The following is a 27,859-nucleotide window of genomic DNA, read 5'->3' on the forward strand; positions in this document are numbered from 1 at the left end:
ATCAACCTTCTCTTTACTACCTACTCTTCACCAGCTGACCACTGGGCAGGATATATATGTTTAATTAATTCTGCTTTTACCTTCGACCTGTAAATAGTGGGAGTAATGTCAGATTTATACGTTATATGAATAACAAGGATTTCTCAAGAGACCCTATCCTGGTGAAAGAGGCTAACTGTAATTTTCAGCTGTGAGTAATTGTATATAATATAATCCTAAATGATTTTTCTTCTGTAATTTCATTAGAGTTTAGAAATTTAATTAGATTTTGAATCACTCTGAAATAAAGTAGCAAAACACCCAGAGACTAAGAGCAGTGGTTATTTTGTCCTCTGAGGCCAGAATTCTTGGTCTCAAATTGGCATGTGTTCATTAGGAGGAAGTTTGCAGAAGTTCTTGATATATTATTGTCTTTCAGAATGGACTCTGAATAGGTCTTTGGAGAGCATTAGAAGAGCACACAATTATTATACAGACTCTTTTTGAGGTTTAAGATCATCTGCCTTGCATGTACTTAATAAAAATATGCCTCTAAAGTTGTTTAAGAAACTGTGGAGATAGGAAAGATGCTCCTCCAGTGCCTTAGTGCTTTTCCTGGTTTATTAGCAACTCCAGTACCTGTGTATGATGATACAGAGAGGGGTTGTTTGCTTTACTTTAATGATTAGGTAGGTTTATGGTTATTTTTATTGCTACACATATGAACTGTCATGGTGGCTGTAATTAGAGACACACTAAAATGCTCTTCCTTCTCTTCCATCTGAGGTTCAAAAGAAATCTGTCCTTCTGGCAAACTTTGAATCTCTGTGGAATTTGTCCCATATGCAAAAAATGGAATCAAACTGCACTAAACAGGACAAAATGAAGACCAGTGCAGCAGCTAATGATTGTCAGGGGTCCCAGGATAGTTGTGGCGGGTTCAGAAAGGAGATCCTATTAAAAGATTCTGAGGGAGTAGATACGCAAGTTCTTGTTCCATTTCTTATTTAACTGGTGTAACATGGCTTGTATTTGTGGAGATGGCCAGATTTACACTGCTTAAGTAAAAAAAGGGATTTGGACATTAAGAAGCACATTCTCCAAAGCCTTCAGCCAGATAGCCATGCCTCTTTTCTCACTGGGGTTAGTTGCTTGAACCAGGACTATCCACATGATTTTGTGAAAGTATGTCCTTAAAGGACAAAGCATGTAACAAATTGAGGAGCTGGGTAGAGAGAAGGAAATTCAGATGACTTTCAGCATGGCGACAATATAAGGAAGCATAACAGCACTATAAACAGCAAGCATTAACAAATGAAACAACAAAAAAGCTCTTTAAATAATAGTAATCCAATCTGTTTGAAAAGAAAGAGACATCTCCAATGCAATGGGATGCATGTCACTCCCAAAGTGAGAAGTCAAAAGGAAACATCTAGGCTGACCAGGATGTTGTGTTATTGGCTGACTTTTGTAGTTATTTCCAGCATCCCCTGTACTGGCCACTGCAGGCAGACATGGAGTAAAACAGGTCATTGATCTGATCCAAGGAGTCGTTTCCTTTCTTTAATTAACAGGTCTTGATGAGAGCTCATCATCACATAAATCCAGTCCTTGAGCTCAAATAAATGCATTCAGAGTGTGACCAAGTAAGTCCTGGAGTCTGATTGAAAAAGATTATTGGAAAAAAAGATGGAAAGATTTTGTGCGCTTGGCTTAATGGATATTGACAGAGATTAGGCAACTTTAGGGTAGTCTGGCATGTGTGAATGTGTTGCCTTCTGTTAACATGTCACGTCACATCATGGAATAAATTGAAGAAAACATGTTCAGGCTGGTTACTGCCAAAAATCAAGGTTCTTTTGCTATGGGCATCTGGTACAAATGGAAACTATGCTTGAAAACTCACAGCTGCTCTTCCTTTGCTATTTTCTCCATCTCCTCCTCTGTCAGGACTCTGAGCTGCTGGGACAACTGGGAGGGATTCCACATCTCAGCAAGAAGCAGAATCACAGATGTCAGTTATGTTAACAAAGGGAAACACGCCTGCACCAGTTATTTAACACCTTTCTCCCTTGGCATTAAGCAATACTATGGGACTATTTAATATTTCAGTCTTGCTCCTTTTTTCCCCCCCCCCCCCGCCGCCTCGATCTCTGTTTCCTTTTCAATGTGAAGGAGCATGTTATGTTATAGAGATGCTGGTGCATTTTAAAAATGTGTTTTCTTGATTTTACTTGAGGGACACTATAGCTTGGTTCTATTGCCAACTTAGAGAGGTGCAAAGAGCCAAAGAAAAAAAGCCTTTGGACATATGTACTCAAGTCTCTTTCTTGCAACATCAGGAAAGAAAATGCCAAAGCAGTCCATGACTCAGCTGAGCAATCTATTAATTTGCAGATGTCCTGCCCCAGATCTTGTTCTGTTCTTAGGTTTATAAAACTGTGGTGTCCCTCATGGATGTTACAACTTTTACTGAGCTCCTTTCACACTGAGTGTATTTGGATTATTCATTCAGGTGGTCTGCATCTATGTGTCATTATTTCTTACCTCCCAGTGAAGACTATTTTTTTATATTTCTAAAGCAGACTGATTCTGTGTTATGCTGCAGCAGAGAAAAAGAGTATTATCACAAGAGGCAATTTATTCCATAGTGAAGGAAAGCACTTGCACATCACTTCAGGAAGTTGCATATCTTTCAGGTTAACACATAGCAATCAGTGTATTATGTGCTGGGATGAAATGCAGGTAATCAGACATAAATTTGGGTTGAAAAATAAGTATTTTTGTAGGAAATGTGGCTAATCTGTGTGCTTGAAAGCTGCATGTCTGGTATTTGCATGAAAACAGTCAAATTCATTCTATGAGTTTCAGACTCTTGCCACCGTGCCATAGGCATGGTCTGGGATCCTGGGGAATCTACTGGTGATTTCCTGATGACACAGTTTATAGCTCAGACATGAGTACAGATGATGAGAGTGTTCATGGTTCCTCTTCTCCACTGTGCTTTCCCATACTGACACCCTTCAACTGGAGAACTTTGGCACCTACACACAGGATAACAGGGCTTTCAGTGGGGTGATTTTAGGGTCAGGGTGGTGTTTTTTCACTCTTTCTCTGTGTGTGTGTTTGGTGGGGGGACAGAGATCAGTTCAGAGCTAGCCATGTGATAAGCCATTGGAAATATTTCTTTGCTGTCGAGACCTTGAGCTACATGGCTGCTGCAGCAAGTGTCTCTCCAGCATTTTCCTTGTTTCTTTCACTGTTAATTTCCTACAGGGTGGGATTCCTGATAGCATACCGAGGGCATCAGCAATAGCAGCATTTTTTCCCCATCTTCCTCTTCTTTAGACCAGAGGATTTAACTTCTTTTCTGGTTTCAGATTAAAATTTTCTAGGAGAGGAATCAATCTCCAGCTAGAGCACTTATGCCTGTAGGTATGCTCTTAGGATTACCTTTGTTGACCCTTAAACACAGACCTCAGGCTCATATGTATTTGTAGAACATCAGTCAGAGGAATGGTTTTACAGAAACTCGTAATTTTATTATACATCTTGTCTTAGACAACCATAGTCTGATCTGTATCCTGTTGTATTAAATGTTTATTAAAGTTAGAGACAAATTTTCTAGTATGAAATAGTTTATTTAGGTTAAAAAGATTAATAGTAAAGACTTTTCCAGGCTTCCCATAAAATCACCAGCTGGCTTGTCAGTTAGCTGTGAGAGTCTAGAAGTAGGAGGATGTTTTCATGCTTGAAATGACTGTGAAATGTTTCAGTGAGCTAAGGAAACATGAAAAAGGTCAGTATCCTGCCTTAAACATAGTAGTCCATGAGTCACTGGGAAGGATGAGTGTGGTAAAGCAAAGTGGGGGAAAGCAAGTGTGGAAGCAGAAGTTTAGCAAGAAAAGGAATTAAGAAGACCGAGAGTTAGGCCTGTGTTCCTCCAAAAGCAAGGTTGCAAATAAAAGTCAACAGAGATAGTGGCTCTGTTTCATTTTGTAGCTTGATCTTGTTTTATTTTCAATAGAATCAGGTCAGATTTTAGTAGGAAATTGAGACCATCTGATCTGATTTGTTTTATCCCTGAAAGGGATTATTTTTCCACTCTGATGTCATTCAGAGGGCCAGCAGATGGGAAATTTCTTTTAAAATTACAAAAACTTCATCAACCAGGAAAGTTCTTAACATTCTGGGAAATTTAGTTGAAATTGTTCAGTATGTTCATCTACCTTTGTGAGGACTGAGGAACACACACAGAGGCAGTGTGATCCTTAAGACAGTGTGAGCCTTATTGCTGTAGGGAAACATGCCATAGATGACCTATGGTTCCTGGTCTCTCACCTGTGCTGCCTCTTGGAAATATGCAGCAATATTTTTTGTCTTGGTTGTCTAAAGAATGTGTATACTCCCATGCTGATAACTCATTGGTGTTTTGATTGTGTGTCCTTCTGTATTGCATGGATGGGTTTCTTGTGCTGAGTAGAAAATATCTATTACAGTATGGAAAATTCAGTAGTCTAACTCTGCTGCTGATGCCTGAACAGGTGTTACAACGTCAGAGAAGCAAATTTGGATTACTATTTATTTATTTAAAACCAAAACACACACCTAGGAAACACTACCAAAATAACATTATGAGAACTGTATTGCACTAAGATGAGGTTTTTAGAAATCCTGTTTTGTGCTATCACGTGAAATTTCAGATATAAGATATGTTAATTAAGCCCGTTGTATATTTCTATGATAGCACAGACTTGAATGGCATGGTTACACCATCCTCCCTGTCTCATCTCCAGCTGACTTCAAGAACAGATCCTTAACTCATCTGAAATGGATGATGACTGAGACAGTGAAGAAGGCAGTTATTCAATATATCTCTTTATTTCCATCGTTCAGTGGGACTAACAGGCATTATTTATTACCCACCCCCTGTGCCAAACACAGAACAAGCTTGTTTTAATCCTGTTAAAGCTGCTCATATGCATCAGCAGGTGTCTTTCAGCACTTGGTCCCACTCCATCAGAAGGCTAGGTTTGGCTGGGGAAGATGTCTGCTTGTTTTCCTTGACTGGCTTCGGCTGATAGCTCCTCTCTGTACAGGTCAGCTCCAGGCTGGAGTTCAAAGTCTGCTCAGGGAGAGAAGGGACCCTCTTCACAGAGCATGTGGATGACAGTGCATTTGGCATCCTGTGGGAAAACCTCTCTACATTGCATTTATTTCATCGCTCACATCTGTCTGAGTGAGCTCCTGGAGGAGGAGATTCTTCCCCATATCGGGTATTCTCTGAAGAACTGTGAGTCACTGTGGAGATACTGTAGCATTGGAAAGGTGCTAGAGGAGCTGAGAGGCTGTGGGAGGAAGTAAAAATCCCACAAAGGTGGTTAAAGGTGTCCTTGGGGAGAGTTTGGCTATCTGAGCAGTGAGTTTAGGACAGGGTGACCCTAAATGCAGGCTCCAATACTCACCAGATTATATTGTCTGCTCCTCTGATTATCAAGTGTCTCAGTCACTGGAGGGCTCTGTGTTGATAAAGTTCCTTTACTGAGGCAGCACTGCTGGAATTTTTCCTATGTATGTTTTCATACGGCATGAATAAAACATCCCAGGCAGCCTGGCTTTGTCATTGTTGCACATTCTGATACACTCAGCTGTGTCTTAAAATACTTTTGAAGTGTATGATGATAACTTAGAAAGTTCCTAAGCGGCCTCTGAAAATGGCTGGTGTTTATTCTTTGAAGGGAGCATGTGTGGTTGTACAGCAAAATGCGAGGCCCAGGAAAATTCAGAACAAGAGAAACAAGGAGTAAAGTATGTCCAGTTCTCATCTTATATTCCTGCATCCACTGCCCATCTGTACTCTGTATAAGCATGTTGGACTTGAACAAAGTTAAGCTGCTGTGAGTATTTTATATCAGTAAAATTGAGTAATCAATTCCATGGGCATTGTGACCATTGAAGAAAAACAAACAAACAAACAAACAAAACCCCAACAACAATAAAACCACAAACAAACAAAAAACAGAGACCAAAAATCTGAAGCTAGAGTTGTACTTTAGAGGAAGTTAAACCATCAGAAATTTTGAAGTTACTGCAAGGCACAAGGTTTTGCTTAGCCCTCTACAGACAGTATGTGATTCTAATGGAAATATATGGGGTTTTTGGCAGATGATTTGTTGTTGGATTTGTTTTTCACAGGTGATGTTTGGAGTTTTGCAATTCGCAGAAGTTTGGGGCTGGGACTGGAAGGCAGATCCAAGCCGTGCTCAGGCTGTGTTGTGCTCACCTTAGATTCCTCCCGCTGCTACTTGCTGTCAGGTTACTCAGCAGCAGCATTTTCTGCTTTGCAGCAGGTGCTCTGTATGTCTGAAAATCAGCCTGTTTATCTTACTGCTAATTCAGGAAATGGAGCACAATCTTTAGCTCATGGTTAAATTACAAGAATATGAACATAATGGTAAACCTGAGGGTGCTTATGAAAGAAATTAGGAAGTCAAACCGTATGAAAGTAATGGCACCATAGCCAAACCAGAATGTTTCTATAGTTGTTTTTATAAAACACTTATGTTTTTATGGATTACTACGTATCCAATTTAAAGCGGGACATGAAATGAGCAAGACAGGACACCTGTGTAGTCATGGTTCCTGTTTTTCAGCTTTGTCTTTTTTTGATGTGTTTGCCTTGTAATTGTACAGCTACTTAAGATATTTGGGATATTAACAGTTCTTAGAGGTACTAAGGAACCTTTTTTTTTTTAAGGGTGAATAATAAAAATATGGTAAAAATAAATTGCCCACCTGCAATTACATTTATTTTTAATGGATCATTTAGGCTTTGAAGAGAAGAATCAAGGGAGATGGGTGGGAGAAGAATGTGCCAGAGTTGACAGATTCACTCTTGCTTTCAGTTGTTGTAGTGGAGGTGACCTAGTCCTTTGCTCTTGTCTGCATGTTTGTGTTATGCTGTTTTAATTATTCTGGTGTCAGGAGAGTGAATAGGTGAAACAGATGAAAGTGAAAGTAGGACACAAAAATCCAAATTTGGATGCCCAAAGTTAGAGACTTAAATATGTTTCTAGTTACCTTCCTGCTTTCTTTAAGCACTTATGTATAGATACATAAATATCTATGTTAGCTCCTTCAGCAGGAATTTGAGCATCTATGTTACGGTTTAAGATACTTGGGTTAGAGAATCTAACCACATTTGTCTTTCTGAAAGATCAGGCCTGAGGTGTCTCCTAGGTGGGTGGTGTTGGTCATGGGCAATTAGCAGGAAGAACATCTCAGTGCATAGTCAGTTTGCTAGTAAAATCATCACTATGCATGATCAAGTGACAGCCAAGACTATGTTACTCACGTCTGCCTGCATCACAACATAAAGTAATCTTATTGGAGGGATCTGAAACAAGACTGCTTTTCCCACTACATCTTTGAAGCACCACAGACTCAGGTGGATGTCATTCCACTACATTGTCCATCTCCATTGAGCCTGCAGTTTCCCACTCCTCTGCCTCTCCTCATAGAGAGCACCTCATGAACTAGATTTATTTGAAGATGTCCTTAAAAGCCTTATGTGATGTACAGCAAATGTGAGATGGCTATTCGTCACAGCTTATGTCAAGTTAATGCATTCTGTGGTCTTCATTGCTCTGTGGAAATCGAGCCCTTGACCATAACATGTTTCTTGATTTCTTTCTCCCTTGTTTGTCACTGTCCTTGTCTGCCAGTCAAAAGTATATCAGACAGACCAGTTCAGGGGCAATACAGGGTTACTTAAAGGTGTTGATATCTGTAGAGGAAGGAACAGAACCAGCATGTGAAGTATTCAAGGGCTGACTTTGAACTATGGGAATTTGTACTATGCAAGCTGCACCAGAAAAGGGAATGTGAGGTTACTGCAGTCACTCAAGCCTGGGCAATATCTGTCATTCCAAAACTATGCTGTTGAGGACTTTGGTGAAGGGGGATCATCAGGGAGGGGAAAACAGAAAGTGCAATGTAGGTTCTCAGGATTGCAGTCTATTGGAGGTAGAAGTGCCATTGTCACAAACTCACCTATTTCTGCCCCAGGGAAGAAGTAAAAACAGTACAGATAACATTAGCTCAGGTTTCTTGGTGTGAATTTTGCAGGGTTTGTATACATCTGGTCCAGTGCATATCCATGCATCTAAATTTAGATTGGGACTCCTGTGTCCAAGGGCAATCTGAAGTACACTTTTGCCTCACTTGGGCTTTTATTCTCTCTGTGGACTTGCTGTAACCCAGACCTGCCTATGGGCGCTAAGTCTCTTCATGAGTTCAGCAAAGCAAGAGTTTGCAGGGTGAGGAAGAGATCATACCTACATATGCACATATTGATCACAGAAAATCAAAGTCATCTGCCTTTGGTTATAAGTATCCTTAAATGCCACCATCCACTCCTGGGATTCCAGGAGGAAAGATCTTCACACAGGTGTTGCTACTCCAGCCTTTGGGGCTGGTTTTGCCTGGCAGCCTTTCTATAAAGTATTTCAGCTTGTTTTGTTACACAGTGCTAAACAGACAGGAGGCATCTGTCATCTCTTAAATGCCTGCACAAAAGTATCCTAGTATTTTAGTATCTTATTTTGTTTTCTTTATGACTAAACTATTCTGAATTTCCCAGGTTACTAGCAAGAGCCAAATCCAGGAAGATTTAGGTAACATTAGAAAGATTTCAAGGTATCTTTCATCTGTGAGGACTCTCCACCCAAAAAGTGCTTCATGCTCTGCATTAAGAGGTCATCCTTTCATCCTTGCAGCTTTATTGGAGTGAAATGAAAGACTTACCAGCACTTAGCACTTGATTGCAGCTTAGTTGGGGTTGTGTTTACTTGAGACTGCAAGGATGCAAGACTTAGTGAGGCCCAATCTGACCATTATTCACTCCCGAGACATAGGTCTAAAGAAGAGGTTGATATGGTCCTGTATCACTGGGCTCCTGCGTGGAGGTTTGAGAGGGGTTTTTTTTGAGGGGTGGGGTGTACAGAGGCCATGGGGAAGGGAAAGACAGGATCAGAGGTCCGAAGAGCTAAATAGCTGTAGAAGGATACTGATGTTCACAGTGCAGAGGCAGTCTGTTACATCTCTGGCTGTAACAAAGGTGGCATGGCATCATACTACATGGTAAAGAAGAAAGGAAATGCAAAACTGAGGGTCACACTAAAACTACAGACTATGAAGTGCTGTGGCTGGTGGGGTGGAGCATAGAGGGACTAATGATATACAAGTAGATATATTTTGTAAAGCAGCTTTTGGGGCTCTCGGTCTGATGAAATTTTAGGTAAAACCACAAGCTTCGAATGTCAGGTCAGACAACAGGACAAAGTTGTAACATTGCAGGAGGCAAGGCTGGAGTTGTAGGTGAAGGTAGAGAGCACAGTGATGTTAGTCTGAGCACAGACCCACTGAAAGGGCTTGACTCAGTCTACAGAGCTGCAAAACTTACACAGGATTTTCCAAAGAAGGCCTGTAGCAGTCAGGTACATCTTGCAGTTGCATCCCCTGGACTGGGCACCCATATTGCCTTGGCGGTTCAGACTCTCCTCTGTCCGTTCAGTGAACTCTTGCTATCCCATTTGGTGTGATAAAAGAAACTGCTAAAACTGGAGGCTGTTGAGTGCTGTGCTGCCTCTATTCAAATCTCTAATGAGCTCCTCCTTGTAGCTCCAGGTTTAATTAGTTTTCATTGCAATATTAATGATCCAAACAAACCATTTTAACTTTCCTGTTGCACAGCTGGAATCTTCTTATTTAGCATTCTGCTCTATAAAGGAATCACACCAACTTCCTTTCCCCTCCCCCCTTTGTCCCATTAATATGCATTAGAATCACAGTCTCATTGGCATAGAGTTTCAGACCTGCTATAAAACTAATAATTTCTAAAAATGGCATGGTTGAGCTAATGACAGACCCTCATCCAAATAACAGAAAGATAGATTTGTCCCAGAGTTTGATAGCAGTGATGATTAATACTTCATTTATTTATTTATTTACAGTCTATCAACATTTACGAAGATTTGCTTCGTCCTCTGAGCACACATACAATCTCTCTTTAACTCCATGGTATTACAGCAGAAATGTCTAAAAACTGTCTTCTTTCTCTTTTTTACCTCAGGAGAAGGGTATGCACTGCCCTTCCCAGAACAGATCTAAAGACTATACATCTCAAAGTCTTCTCCCATCACAATGGAATAGGTGCATCTTGCATTTCCCTCTGAAATATCCGATACAGAAGACTCAGAGGAGGGTCTTTTTGTCACCTTCTGGTGTGTTTCAGCTCCTGGACTCATTATGATTTGCAGAGACTGAAATAAATTGGGTTGTAGATAATCTGGGGATCTTTGTGCTGAAGGACGCTAGAAAGGACTTGACAATCCCATGCTGAAGGACTGCTGTGGAGTCTTGCCAGCACCTTCTCCTTCCTGAGTCTCCTGCTCAGCACTGGTATATTGCTAACACTAGATCTGGACAGTTTTGTATTTTTCTAGTGTAGAAATGAATGTTTTCTGGGAGGTCTACAGATAGGCTGTCAACAGCTGAATAAAAGGGTTTTGCTGGCCATACTGCATAAGCAGAGGTCAAGATACAACTCTGAAAGTGCCAAAGAGATCTAGTTCTACTTGCAAAGACTCATTTTCATTGGGTTGTACTGTTCTAAGTGATCACATTGTTTTTGAAAATAGGACTTTGGAGTGTGAGCATGATGATAAAGGATGTCTGGTTGCTTGCTTTGGCACTGCCTGCAGGGTCTAAGTTCAAGAGAGCAATGAGTGACTTGATTGCAGAGTTCCAGCCCCATGGCCCAGGGAGTGGAGAGCTGGAAGTGTCTTACCCGGAGTTGCTGCCCTGAGATCCTGATGTAGATGGTCTTGCCTCATGCACTGCCCCCTACTCACCCCTTCTCAAAGAGGTGTGTCCTCATGCAGCATTTTCTTTCATGTAGTCATCAAGTCAGATGCGAGCTGAATACTCGCTGCTATACTTAAATCAAGCATTTATGGTACTGTAGACTTACTTGCAAACTGAAGCAACTCAGTAAGTGCAGTAAAGAAGTTGCATCATCAAGGTCTCCCTGGCTGCTGTTGGTGTTGAGAGAATCATCCAGGAGACAGATTGGGTACTGAAGCTCAGGACTTCACTCAGTGATCCCAGGGCTCTCTCCAGCTATGTAGGATTGTAAAAATAAAACTTCCCGCCTCCATCTAGCTGTGTTTAAATATATTTTTTTTTCTGTCTACCTAGCTGACTGAAAAGTGGGTGGGTATCTTGATTGATAGGGGATTCATAAGCCATTTTCTTAACTTTTGTGATCTCGCAGGGGAAAGGTTTCAATGTGTGGGGTCTTTTACCAGAACGTTTTCTCTGCAGCAGAAGCTTTTTGAAGGTTTATATCAGTGAGCTGGTTTGGATAATGCTTTCATTATAGTTTCCTTCATGTTAAGAAGAGTTTGGCATTCATTTGTTGCACTGGAGTATAACTGTGAGTGGTAACCTACAAAAGCACATTATTAACATTTTGAAATGTATTTGTCCAAAGTGCTCCTGCTGGGAAGTTGTAGGTAAATGACTTTTTTGCTCTGAAGTGGGAAAAAGCAAGAACATGTGTTATCGCTTCAGAAACTGTGAGAGAAGAAGGGAGAGAGGAGGAGACAGGGAAAGGAAGGATGCTGTCTCCTTGCTCATCTGCAAAAAGTGGAACTAAACCTCACATGAACTGAAAGCAGTATCAGAATCACACCCTGACCGTGTGGCAGGGTTATGCAGCCTGCATCCATAAGTATGTGCGGCGTGATGGAGGACCCTCTCTCTGGTCTGGAAGCACAGCTCATTGTCAGGCTGTGTCCCAGCTGGGAAGGGCGTGATCAAGAAAACAACATAATAGCAACAGGGAAATAACTACCCCAAGATTTCATGTAGCCAGAGTTCCCTGTAATGCCTTCCTGCAGCTGACAGCACCACAGTCTGAAAATGGGCAGTTTAGATACATTTCTTACTCCAAATGCAACTGTTGTTCAAGATTAAAATTAGTAAGATCTTTTAATACTTTCAGTTAGTCACAGTTTACTACACAAATATCTCTTACTTGGTTTACTTTCCCTACCAGCAAATATCTCTCTCGCCCTCTGGGAACATATTGGTGCCTCCCAAACACATAAACTAAGTGGTTCGCCAAAACCAGCATATGTGGTGGATGTGTCTGTTAGCTAAAACTGAACTCAGAGCATTCTAGCTTCTACCGGTATTTATGGTTAAGCATACCAGAAAAGTTTCAGGCAATAAGAACATGTCCATACAGATCAGTGTGACTTGACTTAAAGGAATTTAACATCATCATTTCACTGGAATTCAAGCCAACACAATTTACATCGTATTTGCTGTGAGCTGCAGCGATGAGCCCATGGCTAGTTAGCATGGTTCAGCTGATTTGTGGTGGCAGTCATAAACTTGCAACCTAGTTTGCCACAGGAGTACATTTGACTGCAGGTTTAGAATGTTAAACAAAGGTTTGCCATGAATGATTCAACCAAGTCAAACAATACACAAAGTTTTAAGCAGTAAGTATAACATAGGGCTCAGATTGAGATCTGATTTCCTACAGTGTCTGGGTTACCACATGTCACTGCTTACTTACCCCAGGGGCTTATTGTCCTCTCTGGTCTGCCAACATAATTATGTGTGGTTCCTCCCTAAGGAAGTTCCATCAGAAAGATGAAGTTTCATTTAAGTTCCTACTGGGAGGAGTTTCAGTCTGTACCGTTTCTGCCGAGTCAAGCTGGGGAATCCAAAGGGACCAGTAAGATCTGGAGTGGGAAGATGGGGCAGTAAGGTTAAGCCAGAAAACGGCTGGGCACTAACCTCCTAACTGGCTTGACAGCAATCAGCTCAGCGTGTGTAATTGCAGCTTCAGTGACCTGCTTTGCTCTTTCTTCAGTCAGTTTCTTAGCTGAAATAGTGTTGTCAAGACAAAATCGAAGTAACTATACCAAGGGACGGATCTGTTTTAACAAAATTGTTTTCTAAATTGATTTAAATTGGTCTTCAAACTGTGTGCATGGCTTCCTTCAGTGACAGAAGTATGATTTTACCTCTTCCTATTTCTGGTAACTCCACAGAGCTAAATCACCTGATAGGGAACAGGCTTGTGTCTCCATAGATGGGCATTTCTACTAAAACTGAGCCAACTTTTGATAACAAAATTGTAAATGTCAGTGACGTTTCAGTTAAGAGCCTTCAGTGACTTTCTACTCCCAGACTAAATCACATGGCACTTAGAGAAAAATAATTTTATCTCATACCAGAGTACATCTTTCATTGCTTTGTGATGCTGACATCATCTCTTAAAAACATAAGATTTCAGGAGAGTAGATGCTTATATTATTCCTATTTGACTGGCACTTTGAACCTCTGCAGGACAGCCGGCTTCAGGCTTTTTTTGTGCAGCTGTAAATGAGAATTTATGTGGTTTGGGGGGGATTGAGATCTGACTGACTTACATAGAAACTAGTAACTGCACTGTCCTCTCTTTCAATTAAATAATCATTTCTTATGCTAAAAGAAATGTTAAAGTGGCTATGTTTTGGGCATAAGCTGATGTGTTTGCATTACATACTGAATCTTTTGACTCTCAATAGAAGCATTAGAGCCAGTAACCTTGCCTTAGCTGCAGATGCACTGAAAGAGAAAAATCTAGACACCTACCTGCAATTTCAGCAAGGGCATTTCCAAAGACAAATGGTACTGCAGGAGCTAGGTGCATTTATAGTTGTTTATGAATAATTAATAATTATATTGGAGGTGTAGGGTTGACTGGGCACTCTTCCTCTCTAGAACTGAAATCTCATCTCAATATCTTTAGCCATTTGGCTTGTGATTGAAAGCTGTGTGGTGTTTTCACATTGGAGCTCATTGCAGGGAAAGACTTGAAGCTGCCAATTGTTCCAAGAGCTAATGGAGTCATTAAAAATGTAGCAGCTTACTAGGGAGAAAGCAGGATGGGTGGGGAACACGTGTTGTTACTAGCATATGCTGTAACTAGACTGTAAGTGGTCTCCACACATTCATGAATGATGGCTGACCTCTACTCTGCTAGGTCACATGTGTGCATGTCCATCATGACAACACACTCTGAACTTACTTCATCAGAGGCCCTTGGGAACATAACCCCTGTATCTGTCTCTAAATATAGTTCTGCTGGTCTGCAATATAAGGCAGTGGGGAGAGCTGCTGGATCGAAGAACCATTTGGAAACTGTGCTGCAGTGATATCCACTGAGGTCTCTATGCCTGGTTGGTGACCTTCTTCACTAAGAGGGTAATGTCTGCAGCTTGTAAAAGAAAGAGATGCCTCTGAATGCCTTTCCACTTTTGAAAGCTCTTCAGTGCCGGCTCAGCAGAGCAAATGAAACCCACAAATGGCAGCGCTTACTGTATTTGTACCGTATGAATGTAGGCAGCCATACATCTGGACAGGGAGGCATGTCCTAAGCATGGGGATGGGAATAATTCCTAGAGCTGCCTCTGACCTAGAGCTTTGACCTGAGCCAAACCTCTAACTAGGAACTGTTTCAAAGTCAGTTCCTGTGAAAATAAAGCCAGTAACGCCTCTCTGCCTCAATGTCCTCCTTTGTAACCCCTTTGTAAAATAAAGCTGTGTAATAGCTCACAAGAGATTATAGAAGACTCATTCATTTGTATTTAAAGTATATCAGAATCCTTAGAGAAAAATCCCTTATTAGAAAAATAATTAATTCAAACAATAATAACAATTCTGTTATCACTGTGAAACTGCAAGTATTTGGTCAACAGCACTTGACTGCAGCTTTGTTTGTCCTGCAGATTACAATGAAAAACAAATCATCCTCTCTAAGTGTTTTTGAACACGGAGGATGAAAATGATATATTGCTATCTTTTAAAAGAAAATTAAAACTTTAACTCTAAGGTGTGTGTAATAAAATGGCACTTTAATTCTCTAGTGTGCCATGCAGGCTTCTTCTGTTAATTTATTCTGTTCTTTTCTTTTTGTGCTTCATGTAATATTCTGAAGTTATTAATGTGGCAATATATTTGACCACAAAAACCTGCCTTCTAGTTTTGTTAAGACTGTGAATTAACTCCACAAATGGAAGACATTTCTTACTTCAAGGCAAACAGCTCATGCTTGGGATAAAATGATTAGCAATATGACAGATGTGCAAGAACTTCTAGGGAAAGGTTTATCTTGGTGTCTTGCCACAATATGTGGGCATAGGTCTCATGAGCCCATGGTATTCCAGCTGTCAGCAATGTGTCTCTATGGTGCAGAGTGTGGTGCAGGCACCTGTGAACACCACCACCTGAGCTGCATGGGGAAAAGAAGTGGTTAAGGAGATCAAGGACAAACTAAGCATGTTACTGTGGTGGCTTTGGTGGCTTTCTCTCTGTGCTGGCAGGGTAGGCTCATGCCTCTTAAACCTCTGCTTCATGCTCAGCAGTTAGAAAGGCAAACAGAAGACTGGGAAAGCAATCAAGAATAGTATTGTGTTCCCACGTAAATCAGTTCTGAATACTGTCTGTGGTAATTGCTGTCACCTCAAAAAGGTGTAGAATAGATTAGAGAACAGTGAAAGAAAACAGACTTAAAGGTTCATTTCACAGAATAACAGAATGTTAGGGATTGGAAGGGACCTCAAAATATCATCTAGTCCGATCTGCCTGCCAGAGCAGGAACTGGAAAACAGCACCTGATTTTTTAGGCAAAGGCAGTCTTCGTATGTTACTCCTATCAGCAGCATGGGCTCTGCCTGAAAGGCCCTTCAGGCAGCTGATTTTGTAGAAGGGGAGCTGTGTTGTCCTGCTGCAACAACCTCAGTGCTTGGTGTGATGTAGGCAAGGGGAGGCAGGTTAGGTGTCAGCCCGGGGGGTATCGCTCCAGCTCTGCTCTGAAAAGAGCTCTGCTCTGCAGCCCAGACATTTCACCCCCTCCTAGCTACAGGGAAGGAAGGAGGGCATTGGCACAGGCAGATTTTGTCTGTGAGGATGACTGGGTATGTATCTTTTTAGTTCATCTTTCTGGGTGAAACACTGTTTCCTGACTGCTTTTGAAGTGAGATACAACACCCTTTCCCTATGTGAACTTGCTGGTGAGAGATGGCACCCCATGTTGCTCAAATTTACCAATGGTTCCAGTGTACACCTTCTCTCTTCTTCTTTTAGCCTAACTCTAAAATCCCGTTGCAGTGGTCAAGAATGACACTTGTGTCTGAAGGCAAAAGCTTATGGCAAAGACAGCCTGGGGATATGGTGCTTTTCCGACACTGATAGCTCAGCAGAAGGGTCCACAGGGCTTCTCAGGCAGAGTGTCAGCTTAGTGCCTTTTGCTTAGGAAGACTGAAATGAAGGGACTTAAAGAAGAATGTTTAATTCATTTAGACACCTTTGAACTAATCCTATAAAATCTTAATCTACTCATATTTTCTGCTGGAAAATTCGCAAGGAGTGAACAGAAATAGGATCAGACCAACAAAGTTTAGAAGAAAAACCACTACTTTGGTTGTTTTGTTGCTCTTAGTTTTTCCTTCGATCTTTCCTAATTTTTGTAGAACATTCCCAGTATCCGCACTCCCTATACAACTCCTCTTGCGCGTGTTTCATTTGCATTTCCTCACCCTGGGAATCCCAGCCCTTGCTGGGTTTCAGTCCACTTTCTGGGGGGCAGAGTCCTGCCACCTCTTCAGCTGTCTCAGCACTTGGTGCCCAGACTAAGCTGTTCAGGAAATCTTCCTCTCTCATCCACTAGGGAGGACTGTGTCCTGAGACCACGATTCTTCCTGTGGGAAGAAAGGCATTTCACATCTCCCAGAGGTGTCTGCTACCCTCCATTGATGAGAAAGTGATGGCCAGTTAAAACTATAAAAGACCAGCACTAGATGTGCTGGATTCATTCCACTGGATCTCATCTTCTTGTTCATACAGGATATTTTGTGCTAGAGCTTTGCTTTCACTCACATCACCGATTGTGAACCGTCCATGCATTCAAATGCTGAAACAAGTGTTCTTGAGTGTCTCTGATCCCTGAGGGTGAACTGTTGCACTCCTGCCCCCTCCCAATAATGATAATAATAATATTTCTATTTATAGAGCTTCAAAGTTTCCCAAAAAGCCACCTTTGGGATGGAACATACCAACAGTTAGATAGTGCATAGCAACCCTAGACAACAACTTGAGACAGATGAATGTATCCAGTTGAAGCTGAAGATGAGATTTCATTTGGTAGAAGGTAATTGAAAAAGTTATTAATTATTATTGTTGTTGTTTATGCAACTCTAGACCCAAGAGCAAGAGGCACTTTCTAAATACTACCAGTAGGTAGACAAAAGTGCAAAGGCATTATGAGCATACCACAGTAATTTGCAGAAGGCAGAATGTGCTAATAAAAATCCTCCCTTGGAGGTTTTCCCATCTAGGACTCAGCATAAGCTGATGAATAGTCCATTATTCTGGAAGAGGAGAAAAATGGAATCTCTTCCTGGCTTTTCTGTTGGTTCCCAGTATAACCTTGAGCATATGGTTTAGTTGCTCTGAATCTAACGTGTTCACACAGCATGTTGTAGATGTTTAACTAAAGGTGAGATCTGGAAAGCATTGCAATAGAAGTATATGACATGAATCTCTACATGTTTTGCAGTGTGGATTTATTCAAATTGACACTTGTTGGGGTTTTTTTGATTAAGCAATGTGACTTGGTATGTGGTACCTGGATTTATAGAACACCTTCCTGGCTGCAAGTTTAGATGCTTGCTTACTCTGGTACTGGCCATAGTAGAAACCCCTTAAATAACATTAAAGTTTTACTCATTTCTATTTACACCACCAGTTTGCTGCTTTCCTCATATGTTTGGGTCTTGCATTACTAACATGGAAGTTTTGTATTTATTTCTTCAGTTGTTTTCCTAAAAATCTGAAGACTTTCAGAATCGGTAGAGCTATTTTTTCTAGTGAGATGCTTCATGCTTGTTGTGCTCAACTAGGCTGAAAAAGACTAGTCCAAGGTCTCATTAGCACCCCTTCTGTGAGGACAGCACAAACCCCATCTTCAGAGCAATAAGCAAACAGAGAATGTTCCAGCTCCCACTCATGTTTCTGGAAGGGTTTCTGTTGATTTGAGTTGTGTCAGCTGCATCTGCCAGGCTGCTTCTGCAGTCAACATCAATTTCCAAAATATTCAGCTTCCATATATCACATTGAAATGTCTGAGGGGCTACTGTCCCTTGACAGGGTTGGAATATTGAAATCAGTGAGACTCATTATCCCAAATGACATGGACACAGTTGAAAGTGTCACCAGTAGAGACATCAAACCTTTCCTCCTTGGGCTGCCTGCATACACGGTCATTTTCTTAATGGATTTCAGATGCACCTAGGATTTGGGTGTTTTGAAACAACAATACTTTCTGTCACTAGCAAAAAAGATTGTAATAAAGATGCACTTTGAGCTTGCAAGGCTTAAATGCTTTAGTCTTTGCTCTACACTGTGCGCAAATGCTTAAAAATCACTGAGAATATTTGCATGAGGGATGTTATGGATTTGCTTAGAGCACTGTTTTGGTGAACATGTTTAGTTTTGTTCCTAAGATAAGGGCCCCTGATCTCTGCAGGAAGACAATTAATCACATACATGTTTGCAGGATTAGAATTTTCATCAGTAATAATTTTATTATTTCTTTGATGTTTATCCTTTTGCCTGAAATGACTTTGTAAAGTTTAAAGGAAACCAGTTGTGACTTTTTTTTTAAGACAATATTTATATCTTTATTCCCATTGCATTTTTCTTCAAATATTTGACAGTGAAAGTGGATTTCAGTCCCAGGAACCCCTTTACAGCTAAGAGTAGTGTCTGATTACCTGGTCATCTGGTTAACCCCCATTAAGGGATTGTGACATAGTTTTTAGGCCTGGGGGATTCTTGGAGAATTCTCTGATGCTGTCTTTCTGTCTACTCCATGTATCTCACTGATCCCTTTCTCCAAATTCAGTTACAGGGAAAGGAAGATGATCCGTCCCTCATTTTCCTGCCCATCCAGTTCCCTAGGCGGATTGTCCCAAGGACCTTGCAGCCAGGTGTACTGGAAATGGAGGAGCTGGGCCTGATTTCTGCAGAGAATCTGCACAACTGAGCTCTGTTTCTGATTGCCACATTTTTGTTTTCTTTCTTTTCTGCAGCGGCTTCTTTCTCTTCCTCATTTGGCTCCTTTCTTCTCAGTCACTATTTAGCACTGCTCTGCACAGAAGCACATTTGCTATCTTTCAGACCAGGATTTTAGCTGTTCTTGGCCTTTCTGTGTTTGTGTGATTTTTTTCCCGCTAACCCTGATAATCTTAGTGCATCACCATCTGTTGGCTTGTTAATCTTCCATTCCTGACATTCAGCAAAACCTTGAACAATTACATATTGTTTTTTTTCTGAAAGGCTGGGCATAAACTTCTAGTTCTCTCTCTAGAGCTTCCTGTTTTGCTGAATGCTAATTTTAGATTACTTACTCTTCTTAAATGTGACTTAAAGTCATATAATTTTATAAATACAGTATTATAATTCCTCTGATTACTGGAATAGGAAAAAGGCAAAAAACTGTGTTGCTTTTCACAGTTAGCTGGTGTGATCTGATCTGCTCTTGGACTGGTCATTAAGTTAGGCAATTTTGTTTGCCGTGGTTTGCATTATAATGGCGCCCATTTTTCTGCCAAGATATGCAAAAATTAAATATTTTTGCAAACCTTTCATGGTTTCCAATGCTTCTTTTCTGGGAAGAGTTTTGAGCTAGGAAGAGAGTTGGTTTGAGAAGGAGGAAGTGCAAATTTAAATTCCTTCCCTGTCTGATTTACATCTGGGCTGAAACCTCTTTCCTAAGTGAAGATGGCCTTCCCCTCACTGCCCACCAGTGCTACAGCACAAAACCATCCAAGTAGACATTTTGCACCTCAGTATTTTCTGAACACTTTCTGTAGTGCTATGAGTTTTTGAGATAATGCAGATATGTTTTGAAACTTCAGTGACTGCTGAGGAATAAAATTCTCATATTTTCTTCTGCTGTGCTTCACTGTTTCCTCTTCTTGGCCCACAGCAAAACCACAAAATTAAAACTCATGTAATTCAGACAAACTTATTGAAACTGTAACAAGTTTTAATGTTTTATCTTTTCTCTCTTCACCCCTCCCCACCCAGAGATAAGGCCACGTTTGAACCGCAGCTACCTTTGCAGTACCAGCTATACTGCAGCAAACACGATTTCTTCTTGCAAAACATTGGTATTCCCCAACATCTGGGGGAAGTCAGTCCTGCAAACAGTGCCCAGAACCTATCTCTCAGTTGCAAAAATAATCTGGCACAGGACAGGGCCAGTGGTTCTGTGAAAAATTCCATGGAAATTCATCCAAGGTGTTCTGTACAATGTGAAGTATTGCATGAAATCTGGATGAGGGCGTTGGGGGACGGTATAAGAATCATACTGGCTGGTTTACCTTGTCTGTGGTGGGGTGATACAGTGCAAAGGACTCTAAGAGAAGCCATGTGACACCTCTGGGTTGACTAGACTTCTGCTGCTTGGGCTCTCATATGATCCCCTAAAAATAGCACCTTATGTTTGCCATCATTGCTGTCCAGCTATTTTAATTAGCTTGTGGTCTCCTGTTTTTGCTTTGTGATTTGCAAATAGGAAATATTTACGCTAGGCCAGTAATGCCACATTCTGCCAACTTCTTTTCTTAAATTAGATGGATTATAGCTACGTTTGTAAAATACCAAATGCATTTGTTCTAATATCTCCAAATGTCACTGGCCTCTACATAATGTTTTTAAAGAAAACTGATTTTTAGATCACTCAGACTATTTACAGGCATTTTTCCCTCATCTGACTTGTCACAACTATACTCATTTCTTAACCTTTAGTTGAAAGGTTGATTCATTGTCTGTCCTGGGACAGGCTGAACCTCTCCTGCAAATTGGAAAGAGCTGTCAGTTCCTGCTGATTTTACTGACAATTCCTGATGGCTCAGAAGAGAAAGATTTCCAAAGTAAATTGGTGCCTAGTGGGCGCATAGGTACCTAAAATGTTTTTTTGGCTATTTTAGATAGTACTGTCTCTTTGAAAATTTGTCCCAGGTAGGACAGTGCTTTGCAGGATGAAACCTTTACTTGCAGAATAATTTTGTCACCTTCTGATATTTAACATTTCCTGTAGTTTCTTTTCTGCCACATCTGTCTTCCGCTCTTGGCAGAGCATTTAATAGTGAAACAGTTACACAAAAGCATATTTTTGAGGTTCTGCAGATATGATCGGTGTATGTGAGATAGCTGTCTTACTGGTAAAAGTAAGACTGCTCCTGATTGAAGAGTCAGTTTGTTTTGGGGGAAATCGGTAGGATGTGGTTGTGACTGATGTCCTTGCCAAAACTGTCATTAAGGCTGTGTCTTCAGAGTCCTTCTAGCCTACATTCTATCCCTGGAAGCCATAAGAGAGCTGCTGAGCCCCAGTTTGGTGCCATGGCTGGGCAACTCTTGGAGTTTTAGAATGAGTATTTGGGGCTGGAATCCAGAAGTCGTCTCTGAGTCAGCTGAGTCTGGGTGCTATTGACAGGGCAGCAGCAAGGAGAGCAAAGCAGGCTGTAGAAATTATTTTAAAATTGAATTTAAAGTTACAATTGCAGAGCTAAAAAGATGGTCAAAAAGATGGTGGAACCATCTGCCAGAAATCATAAATGCAGTCAAAAAATGAAATGTAACAAAGTTTGTTGGTTTAATAAGAAATCTTATTTCAGAGAAGAATCATAGAATTTTGCTTATTGGAAAATAGTATCTCTAACTACTTTCTGAGGGCAGGATGAAAATAATTTTGATATTGTATTACACAAAGCACCATATTTTAAAATTCTGAAAGCTGAAATCAAGGAAATATATTTTTTTTCTTGAAACACGTTGAAATTCCTTCCAGAGCTTCCTTTTGAAGAGGATTTTTACTTTGCCAGGCTTCATTCAAAGCTGCAATAAGGACAAATAGAGAAAGTTCTGAGCTCTTAAGGAGAGAAATTTCAATTGTTTGTCAGAGTTCTAGGAGTCCCTGGAGTTGGGACTGATAAACTCCAGCTACTGGCAAGGTTTGAGCCCTAAGGAGTAGCCCTGGAGAGATGCTGTGGATGAATCCTGCACCTGTCTCATTGCACAAGCTCTGCACAAAAGGTGGATAAAACAGCCCTTCCAGCAAGATGGAGAAATGGCCCCAAGGAAAGAGACTGCAGGACTGCTACTGAGTCTCAGGTGCTGGGAACCCTTCTGTCCTCACCTACATCTGCTCAGCTGAGTTTCTCAGGGCAGAAATTTGTTCAAACTTGGATATGTATTGAGGCTGGACCCAGAAGAGGATATAGGCAGAGAGGAATATGACAGAGATCTGCTTGTCATTTCCACTGATACCTTTGAGTGAGAAAATACCTATAGCAATACTGAGACATCTTCCTCCCTCTGACCCTAAGGTCTCTGCTGCCTTCTGGAGTCAGGGGAGGTAGGTCTGACCAGAGCTTTTGTACAAAATCCAGCTGCAGGAGGAAGCAGTGATTCTCTCACAACTAGTAGAATATATACAGATGTTCAGTTAAGTCCAGTGCTTTCCTGGAGGAGAAGGAAAAAAGGAGACCTCAACTCATTTTCAGGCATTCTCTCTCCTTCATCAAGGTGTGAAATACAGAGACTGAAAGAGGAGGAACAAGTGGAGCACCTCCTCCCCAGAAACTGGGATCATTTCCATCATCAGAGGAGATGTACATTCAGATCAGCTCGAGCATGGAATAAAGGGATTTGGGTCCAGGTTGCTGACATGCTACATGAAGGAGATAGAACTGACAACCACTTCCCCGTCCAGACAGGTCTCATGGAGGTGGAGCCCCTTTGCTGGAAAATAAGTTGTGAAGGGCTTGGGCTGTTCCAAGGAGGCAGGTGGAGCAGCATCTGGTTTGTATCATGACTCCTTGCTCAGCAATGTATTGCTGCTGCACTCCTGGGCTCATCCAGGAGCAAACATGCAGGTGATATAAACACACCCAGAGAAATGCAGGCCTTGCAAGGCTTCAGGTGGGGCACAGCAGTATCTACCTGAAAGTGTAGGGATCAATAAGCAGACCCTAGGAAGGTGTTGTCCTGTTGTGGGACATGATCTAATCCTTGGTTCATGGCTTTTGTTCAGCTCATATGATCCTGGGGTTGCTCTGTCTGGATGATGCTCTGCACTTATCTGCCAGGTACACAGACATTAAGTTATTGCACTAACTGTGATAACAGTCAACAAATCATTTGGTCTGCCAAGTAAGAACTGAACCTGAATTGCTCTGCTGGACAAAAAAATGCTGTAAACAAGCAACAGAAAACCCAATATAGTCATAGTGCTCTCATGGGTTATTAAATAGGCCCCGTGCTTACGAATGCCAAGAGAATTATAAACCATTTACTTTCTACAACCAAAGCAGTTTGATGCTTGCATTTTCCTAGTCTAGAGTGGCATGCTTTCATTTCTGCTTATAATCAGATTTCCAGATACCAGGGACTTTTTGCATGTGATCGGTCCATTGACCCCTCGAGTCTGCATACTGCTTCTCTGGGATCTGCAGCTCAGGCAACAAAGGGAAAAAATATTTCACTCAGTGGGGCAAAACTCCATTTATTTACCTGAAGAAAGTGTCAAGGGGTGGGATACAAGTCAAAAAAAAAAAAGGCTGAAAACTACTGCTCTTGGACAAGGCTCTCATGTCTGTATTCTCAGCCTTGCTAAGCATACAAAAGTTCCAATGCGCGCGCGTGTGTGTGTGTGTGTTAAAGATGGAGTTCATTATACATGAACACATTCATTTTCCATTAGCATGTTTGTGCAAATTGCACACTCTTTTCATATAAATTGAGAATTTCAGTCCAAATTGCTGTCTAGAAAAGTTCAATGTGATCTGTTATTGTTCCACGCTCACTGAAAGGAAGCAGCAGGAATTTTTGCTTTTTAAATTTCCTGGGAGCAGGATAACAACATCAAAGTGCCACTGGGTTGTGTTTGTTGTGTGTTATTTGGTAATTTTCCCCAGAAGTGGTTTTATTTTAATGACAGGCCATCTGATCCCAGAGTCTCATCTGAGCACTGAATTTGCAAATATATGTATTTATTATCATCATATTTGAATAAACATAATGCCTATCCCAAGATATGACTCCTTTCAAAGCTGGAGCCTGTAAAGCACATTCATCATGATGAATAGTGTTTACCCCAGCTGCTTTCGTGTAAGAGGCATGTTTTGGGTTTTCCAGGCAATCAGCCACCCTTCCTGCACTAGCAGTTACAATTTCTATAGGGGTCTTTCTAGTTGCAATTCAGGCTCTAAGCAGTTCATAAGTTCATGAGCTTACAGAAATCAGGGCTATACCTGCCTCTCTTCATAGACAGCAGGGATGTGTTTATTTTTAGCACGAGTATTCTAGAAATACATTCCACCCCTCTTTAGAAATGTGTGGGAGAGACAGACGCATATACAGTTTTGCCCACATTAGTGGCAGCAGATGCCTGAAAACTACTTTTTTACTGTTTTCATCCCAAACATTTTTTTTCCTCAGTGTGTGCCAGTTCTCTCTGTGTATTAATTTGTAGGTGCCATGACTCATGGTGCACCAGATCTTTGTGCATAAGCGCTCTCATGGGTGCAGGGTGTAGGTAGCTGTTGGAAGTGTGTAGTTTGGGGCCAGAATTTAGCAGAAGTGCCCTGATGTATGGCAAGACCAGCATTCAGTTTGGGATGAGTTAGGAGAAACACTTGAGCAACAGAAGCCCAGACCAGGAGTTCAGGAGAGTGGGCTTTGCAAAACCTTCCTGCTGAGATCTAAAGTGAATAATACATCTCTCCCAGGTGGGGAATTCAAAGCTGAAGGTTGCTTTGGAGAAGGTGGGTCGTTGTTTCTCCAAGGACTGGTAAGCTTAGGCTGTTCTTGGATCACAGGCAGGATTAGTTCATCACAAGCCTCCTGGTGCCTGGACATTGTCAGGCAGCAGATACCACATGGTTGTTGCCTTGCTCATGCTGTAGCAACATAATTAGCAGCTCTTTTTTAAAATGCAAATGAGCACTGGGCTCACGTGGAGTCCTGCTTTGCCATGGAAGCAGGAGTTGGGCTGTGATTGCAGGAGATTCTGCTCTTCATTTTGCTGCAGGCTGTGGCTCAAGTTCAGCATGGTGCTGAGCCCCAAGAGAGCCCCATGACTTCAGTAGGGAGCTCGGTGCTCTCAGCATGGCACAGGATATGCAATCCATTGTTTGTATCTGCAATACAAAACATAGCTGGGTGACTTCATTATATATTTCCCCTTTTATTCGACATCCTATTGCAGTTCGCCAAATGAAACCCAATGCTGGCATGTGCCTTCCAGGAGGGGGGCTGGTCTTGTTTGCATTGGAAGGACAGAGGAATGGGGTCCTTACTCCAAGAACACTGGACACATTTGTCCTGCCTTGATGATGAAATGAGCTATTTATGAAAAAGCACCAGTAGGACAGTAATGTGCTACTCATGTGCATACTTCTTACATGATATTTTTAATGGTGACCTTAACAAATATTTTGACTCCCACCTGTAGATACAAAAATGCAGTGCTTTAAGGTTTGAATCACTGGCAGTAGCGAGCCAATCACACAGCATTACTTTCTGTATTAGTTATCTCTGAAGCATTACCAATTGCGAATCTGAATGTAAAAATAGCTGATGACTGTTTGTTTCATCTGTCTGTTACTTGACACCGCATGGTTATTCCAATACGTATGTTTGCCTCTTCCCTACCATGATCTCCGCTTGGTTTCCCCTTGCCTGATAACTATTTAAATACATTTTACTAACTTTGGATTCCTTGTTCACTTCACTTCACCTGGCTGAGCAGGTCTGTGAGGGCTCAAGGGTTAGCTCCTCCACTTTTGCTGTTTTATTTGTTTTTCAGTGGTTGTTTCTATTAAGACAACCATGTTCAGAGAGTCTGAAACACATGAATAATGGAAAGTGTTAATAGTAAGCAGACTGCTGTAAAATGTGCTGGGGCTTTGACTTAAGGGAAGAAAGCACAGCACTGCACTGTCCCTGATCAAGAAGCTGGAGGACAGAAGGTAAGGGGGTGTTTTGTGGGTGTTTTTAAAGCAGGGAAACAGTGGAGAATGGTGGTGTCTGAGTGTGTGAATGTGTGTGCACTCAAGGGTCAGTTGTGTAATTGATCAAATACGAGAAATCAAACAGCATTTATGTCTTCTTTCCAGTGATTAAAGGTGGATAGTCCTTTCATTTTGTCCAGCTTTTTTCTGCTCTGAAAAACACAGGATTGTCTCTGACAGTCTCTGTGTGGAAAGAGACATGCACATAGATTTGTATGCAGTGATTACTGTTTATAGCATAGAATTATTTGATAAAGGGGTATGACTTTTTCAAAAGTGCACTAAATTGCTATGAAGCTCCATTTAATTGTCCTGTGCATTGTGCTGTAAGCAACTTTAGGTAAATATACATTGATTTTATTTTCCAGATGATTTCCTGCCTACAGATAAGATATCCTTAAAAACCTTAGTGATTTGCATAGGGGATTGAAGGCATTTTTCTTTCTTTTTTTTCAGAACAAGAGAATAATTTAAATATCTTATAGAGAGTAATTAGTATGCTACAGAGCCTGAAAAGAGCAAAATAGTTCAAATACCTAGGCAGTGCTAAAAGGCCACCACAAATGACTGTGACTATGACTTGTATCCAATTCTAATCAGTGGAAAAATTTTTAAACGGTGTAACCTTTTCTAAGTCCAGTTGTTGCAGAACTTCTTAATCTGCCATCCCAAGGAACTGCATCTTATTAGCCTCGCTACAGAACTCAGCAGCAAAATAAGAACAGAAATAATTAATATTGAGCTTGAGAAGCCAAACTGCTTATGCTATATTTTTTTTTAACTGGCCTTTGAAGAGGTAATGTGATTACATCTCAATAAGGAAGAGTTTTCCAGCAGCACCGGTTCACACTGACTTTGTACAGTGTCAGCTAGAGGGTTCCTCACTAGTCCTCTGCCATTGCTGGGAGGGAGGCTGGGGAGAAGGAAAAGGGAGAAGAGATAAGAATGAGAAATAAGGTTTCTGGACAGGATCAAAGTCCGTGGCTCTTTTGCTTTACTTCTTCAAGGAACTGACCATATAAAAAGTAAATGCCCTTAGCTAAATGCTTGAAGGATAAGGCCTCTGGAAAATACTAACAAACAGAAGATTCCCAGTGCACTGTGGCCCCCAGACAACTGAATTTCTCAATCCTTCTACACTTGTGACTAGGAAGGTATTTACATATGTATTTACAGCTCAGTAACCAAAACAGTGGTAACAGGCACTCACCAGTGAAATTGAAGGCCACGTCTGGGTAGATGTATGCAAGTGTAATTGCATCTATGCACTGTAAACCAAAAACATAGGGAAATTTCACACTGTAGGCTCTTATTCCTGCCTGCTTCTCTGAAATGTTTGTCTTGTCTGTGCATGTGTTGCTAGAGCTGTGCAAAAGGCCCATGAATATATAAATTGCTTCAAGACCAGGAAAAAAGCCAACTAACCATATGAGCCAAGTTGGGAGAAAATATCATTCACCTGTATAATTTCTGTAGCCTCCCTGAGTTTATACGCACAGAAAGTTGCTGGCAGAGGCAAATTCTGCAAGAGTTTTTTCGCTGCCAGGCTTCACTGTGCTGGCTTCCCTGCAGCCGGGGTGCCAGGTCACACAGAGCTTTGTCTACTATAAGCAACTGGGTGAGTCCATTGCCTTCAGTGCTAGCACGTGTTGCTTGAGGTGGTGTCACATTTTGGG

General features: G+C 41.3%; 1 protein-coding gene across 5 annotated transcripts in view; it reads left to right on the forward strand.

Annotated features, from left to right (window-relative positions):
* The window catches only part of C6H10orf71 (chromosome 6 C10orf71 homolog), a 90,609-nt gene that overhangs the window by 42,695 nt on the left and 20,055 nt on the right, over nucleotides 1-27,859 (forward strand). For 4 of the 5 annotated variants that reach the window (XM_065067393.1, XM_065067394.1, XM_065067392.1 and 1 more), the window contains exon 1: nucleotides 25,801-26,141. The exons of the other annotated variant lie outside the window; for it this stretch is intronic. The gene's annotated coding sequence lies outside the window, so the exon portion shown is untranslated. Of the gene's footprint in view, nucleotides 1-25,800; nucleotides 26,142-27,859 lie in introns of those variants that run through there. 5 annotated transcript variants of the gene reach the window in all.

Source organism: Columba livia, chromosome 6 (assembly GCF_036013475.1).
Source record: "Columba livia isolate bColLiv1 breed racing homer chromosome 6, bColLiv1.pat.W.v2, whole genome shotgun sequence".
Lineage (NCBI taxonomy): Eukaryota > Metazoa > Chordata > Aves > Columbiformes > Columbidae > Columba > Columba livia.